Below are 6,295 nucleotides of genomic sequence, written 5' to 3' on the forward strand. Positions count from 1 at the left end.
ATAATTCTTGTTTCCAGAGCTCTGATGTGTACACAGGCTTAAAGCTGCCAAGGCAACAACAGGGGTTGAGGGGAGCACAGCTGGTTATATTGCTGTTAAATAGATGTGAGTATTTTGTTGACTGAAGTGATTGATCGTCAGATGGTGACCATTATTGTCATTATTGATAGATGATAATTAAATAAGTTGATTAAAATCTTGTGACATGTTTAGTTTGAAATAAATCTTCATACAAAAGAAACAGTTTGATACTGATATCATTAATCATTCAAACCATGGCCATATTTGAAAATGGGCAATATGAAACATTTTACTGTGCACTGGCACCAGCAGGTAAATGATTAATCCTATCAGTACAATAAGCGATCATTTCATTAGGATTGTCAGTTTGTAGCTTATTATTATTGATGAGAAACTGGGAAATGAATCCAGTCAGGCTCTGCAGTGTGTAGGCTATGCTCTGTCTCTCCTCTTGTTTTCCACCAGGCTACACATCCTACTTGCAATACATGATGTTCTCTGCTGCAGACCAATGACACACACTGAAAGAACAAGGAGGGTAATTTCTGGATTTGAAAATAACCAGACCTAAACTGTAACCCAAGCCTATGCTGCACACAACCATGTTTATATTAAGCATTGTGAAACTTGTATTTCAAATTCAAAATTTAAACTGATGAAATATCAAAAACAATACAATTTTAACAAATTAACAAATGTGATATGGTTATTCACTTTGCAAAACTAAAATCTAAATTCTCCTACTTTAGGTGCAACAAGGTTAAAGGGATAGTACAATCTTTTTAGAGAGTAGAGTTTTATGAGGTACAAATGTCCCTTAAGTATGATATCTGCAGTAGACGCCTCTGTTCTCCTCAGTTAGCCATACCAGCGCATACTGTATAGTGCTGAACAGAGATGCAGGCGACAAAGGGCTGTGAACGGACCCAAACTAACAGCATATTTTCTCTGCCTACAAGAAGTCCCATATCAAAATAATACACCCGTTTAAGTGTACGTTATTTAAACACATTTTTAATGGTGCATCAACTGGTCGGAAAAAAGCAGTGTATCTGGAATTAACCAACTCACTCGGTATTCCTTCACACAGGCACGACACACTGTTAGTCCATTCACAGCCATTTATCACCTGCATCTCTGTCCAGCACTACAGTGGCTAACTGGGGGAGGGCAGAGAGGGGTCCACTGCAGATATTAGTGGCCATTTGTACCTCATACAACCCCACAAAAAAAACTGAACTATCCCTTTAAAACTACAATTACACTGCAGCTATTGTGAATACATTTTTCATTTGCAAAACAGGATTAAAAAAAAATTGCGGACATATGCTTGAAACAGCATCAAAGCTCCAAACCTCGGAGTGGGCATCCCTCCTCAGCAGCAGCTTGAAAACAGGTGTCTTGCTGTCAACTGCCATGGTGTGCTACAGACTGAAACATTTCAAAGCACTGTATAGCCTATGAATGTTGATAAAAGTTGTTTTTTCTTTCCCTTTTTCAAAAAGCCCACAATGATAATGTAGCCAGCCTGGTTGTGATTTAAGACAGCTTCCTCCTTGCCTTTGGGAAGGCCAGTTGTGCAGTTGAATTTGTAAAATGCAAACAAGCTAGGCTAAGCCCTAGCATCCAATTGGAAAAATGAATCAAAATGGATTTCTTAAACTTTGACCAAATCAGTAAACCAGATATTTATTAGAAAAAATATGTAGACTGCAGTTCATATTGTATGTTATAATTTCATTCATCATATAAATGTGGGAAATAGGGATACAGTCCCGCTGGTTATACCCAGATCTAGAAAATTGGCCACCATCGAACCATGAAGCTTCTAAAACCCTGTGCAACTGTGCTTTCTTTAAACCAAAACAGCTGGAGATAACTATTAGTCACTCTTTTTTTTTTTTTTTGAGGACAGTAATGGAAAAAAGACAAATGACCTTTTCCATCTGTGAGAATATTAATGTAGATTTACACCTTCAGGTAACATTGAGTCCAGCAGTCCTGATGAATGTACATCATGGAGCAATTCAGGAAACTGTTACAGAGGTCTCAGGTTTGTACTCTTTCAGACTCCTGTTGCTGAAGATGAGAGTGGGTTCATGTGGTGCGGCCTGTGACAAGGCAAGGCACTGATGAAGGAAACAGCGGGGGCCACACACTCTCCGTCCCATCTCCATGGTGCAACATATTAAACTCTCATTTACTGACAAAAGACATTCAGCCCTGCTGTTAGTCACACTAGTGCTACAACAAGTAGTGGAAGAATGAGAGATGGCCTGTCTTTATCATAATGACCATTTGACATGTCTGTTCTCTAAGCTGTACAATGGCATAAAACACAAAGCATTCAATGCAGGTAGACACAACATGTCACAGAAGTCTTACTGAAACACTTGCACTTACCAGCAGGAGGACAGAGTATGCTGCTGAGCTCTGTGATTTTATTTTTCTTTCCTTTTTTTCCACATTGCACATCCAGGAAATGTAAATTTGCTCTACACATTTTGGTTCCTATGTTGATAGAGTTGCTATTTTCCATTTCAAACGGGAATTAGAGAGAGAATCCTTTTAACAGAGCAGTCTAAATTCCGACAGTACAGTAAGTGGTTTAAAAGCTGTGGACAGGGATAAAAAGTGACTGTCTGTTTAATGGGTGGATTTTGACATAGAAACACCCTAATCTGCTGTTGCTCTTGTTGTAAACAGAAGTGTTGAAGACAGCTCTGTCAAAGGAAGCACCATCAATTTATGCCGCTGCTTCCATAACTGATCAAAATGCTGTGTGGTGTTTTCCTTAAATGCGTTTTCTCAGTGTGTAATCGTACTAATGGTAAAGGTCGTTTCAAGCTCACTTTTCTGCTAAATAGTTATTGACTCAGAAAGGGCATATCCAAGGCTCACGTCATGCTTTTTTGTCACATACACATATGCCACAAAGCTGTTTTCTTTCATATTTTGCCAATTTCAAAAAGCATACAGTAGAGACTGTCAAACATGTACAAAGGAGTTGCTGTTTTTTGCCGCCTTCAAACACAGAGCAAAACAACAAAAATGAAATGTTGTCGAGGAAATTAAGATGTTATTCTGTAGTAGATTTGTTTATTATATGATGAATAGATTTTGGAAAGATAACTACAAGGTTTCTGATTTGTTTAAGAAGCAGAACTTGAAACTTTATATTGTTGACAAATTGCGATGATTCTGTGTCTCTCTCAAAAAACCTAAATAGGCTAATCTTTTTTTTTTATTGGTGGGATGTAGGGCTGCAATGATTAGTCGACGTAATTAATTACGTTGACAATAAAAATTTGTCATGTTTGCCGTAGCAAATTGCTTTAGCATCACGTCACAATTTGGCTGAGCATACAGGGACATGTCATGGACATGCTTGTCACCCGCTGGTTCACCTGCTGACCGAGAGGAATGCACTGAGTCCACGCCGACCTCATTAATGTTATTGTCAATGAGGCTCAGCCAGCTGCTGTAGCGGCTGTTAGCTGGTAGCTGTTAGCTGTGAGAACGTTGTCCCCTACAGCGCCAGAGCTGATAAACACGAACCAGAGGAGCAGCGCTACAAGACTGGTTAAGGTGCTGTGACACATCGGTGCGAAAATGATCCATTATTTCATTTTTCAGCTCATATAAGCTGTGTCCCAATTCAGAGGCTGCAGCTTTCGGAGGCTGCATTTGAAGTAGGGGTGGGTATTGCCAAGGACCTCACGATACGATACGCATCACGATACTTGAGTCACGATACGATACGATATTGCGATATCCAAATTTTGCGATATATCGCGATATATTGCGATATTCTACGATATTCTACATAGTTCACTGAAAAATGTAAAAGGCATTATGCATCTTAAAATCCGAGTTGTGTACATCAGACGATAGTGATAATTCATGGGACAAACTGAGTCAAAACAATGTAATTCAAATTATCCATGCCATTTTATACAAGTGCAAGTTACAACAACATATTTGCATGTACAACACACTGTCTGAGGTAGCAGTACAGTGACACCTCGCGGAGCAGAGGTGCGGAAGTCGTACTGGATTTACGTCTGAAACATGATTTATTATTTGAAAAAAAATATTGAAAAAAAAATTTTTTTTTGAACTTTTTTTTGAACTTTTTTTTTTTTTTGAAAAAAAATATCGATATTTAAATATTGTATTTCGATATCGTATCGCGGTATAACGTATCGCGATATATTGCCATATCGATATTTCTGCCCACCCCTAATTTGAAGGCCTATTGCGTCACAACGTCGCGACTAGGCCTGTCCCAATTCAATTTAATTCGAAGGCTCCTCCAAATGCGGCCGACGAATGCAGCCTTCCTTTGCCTGTTCTAGGAGGACGCACCGCACCTATCCTTCATGGCCTCCTGTATCGCACGATTCTTTGCTGTTTGTTGCTGTTATTAGCAACGTAGCATGCTATCAAACATTAGCAGCTTTGCGCCGTACCCCCGCTCTGAAGCTGGCTTGGAGACGCGGTCGCCCGCTGAGCCGGGCTCTGCTGGCCGCACGGAGCAGAGGAACGGAAGAGCCGTTGCAAGTGCCACTTTCAAATGTTTAACTTTAGGACGTTGTTTACATTCGGACGCAATCAGGAAAGACCGTCTCATCTACCAACGGTTGACGCAGCCTTCGGAGGAGCCTCCGAAGCCGTTTCCTCCATAGACCGCGTAGGCTGGGTCCTCCGCAACCACTGAATTGAGACACAGCATGGTATGAAACGTTTACAAGACACTGAGGCAGTTGTTTTTAGTTTTCAGTGCACACACTTGATATTTTTTATTTCAATAATATTTTTTTTGTGTGATCACGGTTGAAACAGTATTTCAAGCTTGTGTCTTCTGGAATTAGCTGGTAATAATATTTTCACATTTCCAGTCAACTTTTAACATTGATCTGATGCAAGGCCTTGTGGAATAACACCTTCCAAATTCTACTGCTCCATTCATGAATCTCATAGGGCCTGCCATCAGTCACTGTTCAGGGTTAGAGTGGTTGGGTCAGGCCCCCGTAAAAAAAAAAACACGTTTTCTGGGGGAAATTATTCATAATTTCATTACAATAACAATTTAAAAACAATTACTTTATGTTATAAAAAAAAGGTTTAATGGGTTTTTAATTTGCTCCGAGAATATGAGGTAAAACCAAAGTCGAAACAGATGCGGCCAAAATATAATTTCAAATGTTTTTATTGTTAAGCAGACAGTATATCAAATATACATCCATCTTGGTTTATGCAATGCTTCAATATTTTGTAATATAAGTAACAAAGGTGTCCTACGAATAAGTAAATAAATGAAAAACAATAGATGGGAGAAAAATCAGAAAAATATACAAAAATAAGTAAATAAATACATTTATTGAAATAAATGAATAATAATAACTCCCTCCCTGACCCACCCTGTCCCACCCACCCAGTACTACTCAGGTTGTCCTACATCCTGTTTCAAGAAAGAAATAATCGGTTGCCACATCCTTTTGAAGTCTTCCAACCTACCACTAAGAGAATAAAAAATCCTTTCAAGGTGTAATGTATCAGTCAGTGCCGTTAACCATTCTTTGAAAGTAGGTGTCTCCGTTTTTTTCCAGTGGAGGAGAACAAGTTTTTTCCCACAGAGGTGACAGATGCGGCCAAAATAATCGTGACTATTCAGTTAATCGAAAAAATAATCGATAGATTAGTCGCCAAAACCAAAATAACACAGTTGCAGCCCTAGTGGGATGGTGGATCAAAGAAAAAAATGCAGCTTTGCCTTAAGGGTCACAGTGGCATAAGATGTGTTCATGTTGTGAGAGAGCCAGTTTGTTTTGATCTCGTGAATATCTAAGACTTACATGAAAATAAAGGGCTCAACCAGGGTTCACTTGATTGCTATGGTTACATGATGGCATGATCAGGGGGCTTCTGACCGTCTGTTTACAGCCAGTTCGGTCCGTTCTTGGCCGGTGTACGGAGCGTAAGCCGCCATCGGCTGCTACAATATGCTCCCACGGGATAGGTTGGATGAGTTTTTTGTGGTCACGTGTAGCACAAAAACCAAAAAAGAAAAATTGTCGAAACTCGTTTTTGGCACTGAATGAGGTGATTATTTATAATGATCAAAATCGCAGTCATAATGCAGAATGTATTGTAGGTAATGACATTGTGTGATTGACATGTGAGCAGTATTTTTCTGTTTAAGATGGTAACGATAAAGCCCCTTGGAAGTATTCCCTGACACATTTGGTGGTGATTGTTGCTTGAAAAGCGC

The sequence above is a fragment of the Trachurus japonicus genome, chromosome 10 (genome assembly GCF_045865225.1).
Source record: "Trachurus japonicus isolate A0001 chromosome 10, Traja_1.0".
NCBI classification, from domain to species: Eukaryota; Metazoa; Chordata; class Actinopteri; order Carangiformes; family Carangidae; genus Trachurus; species Trachurus japonicus.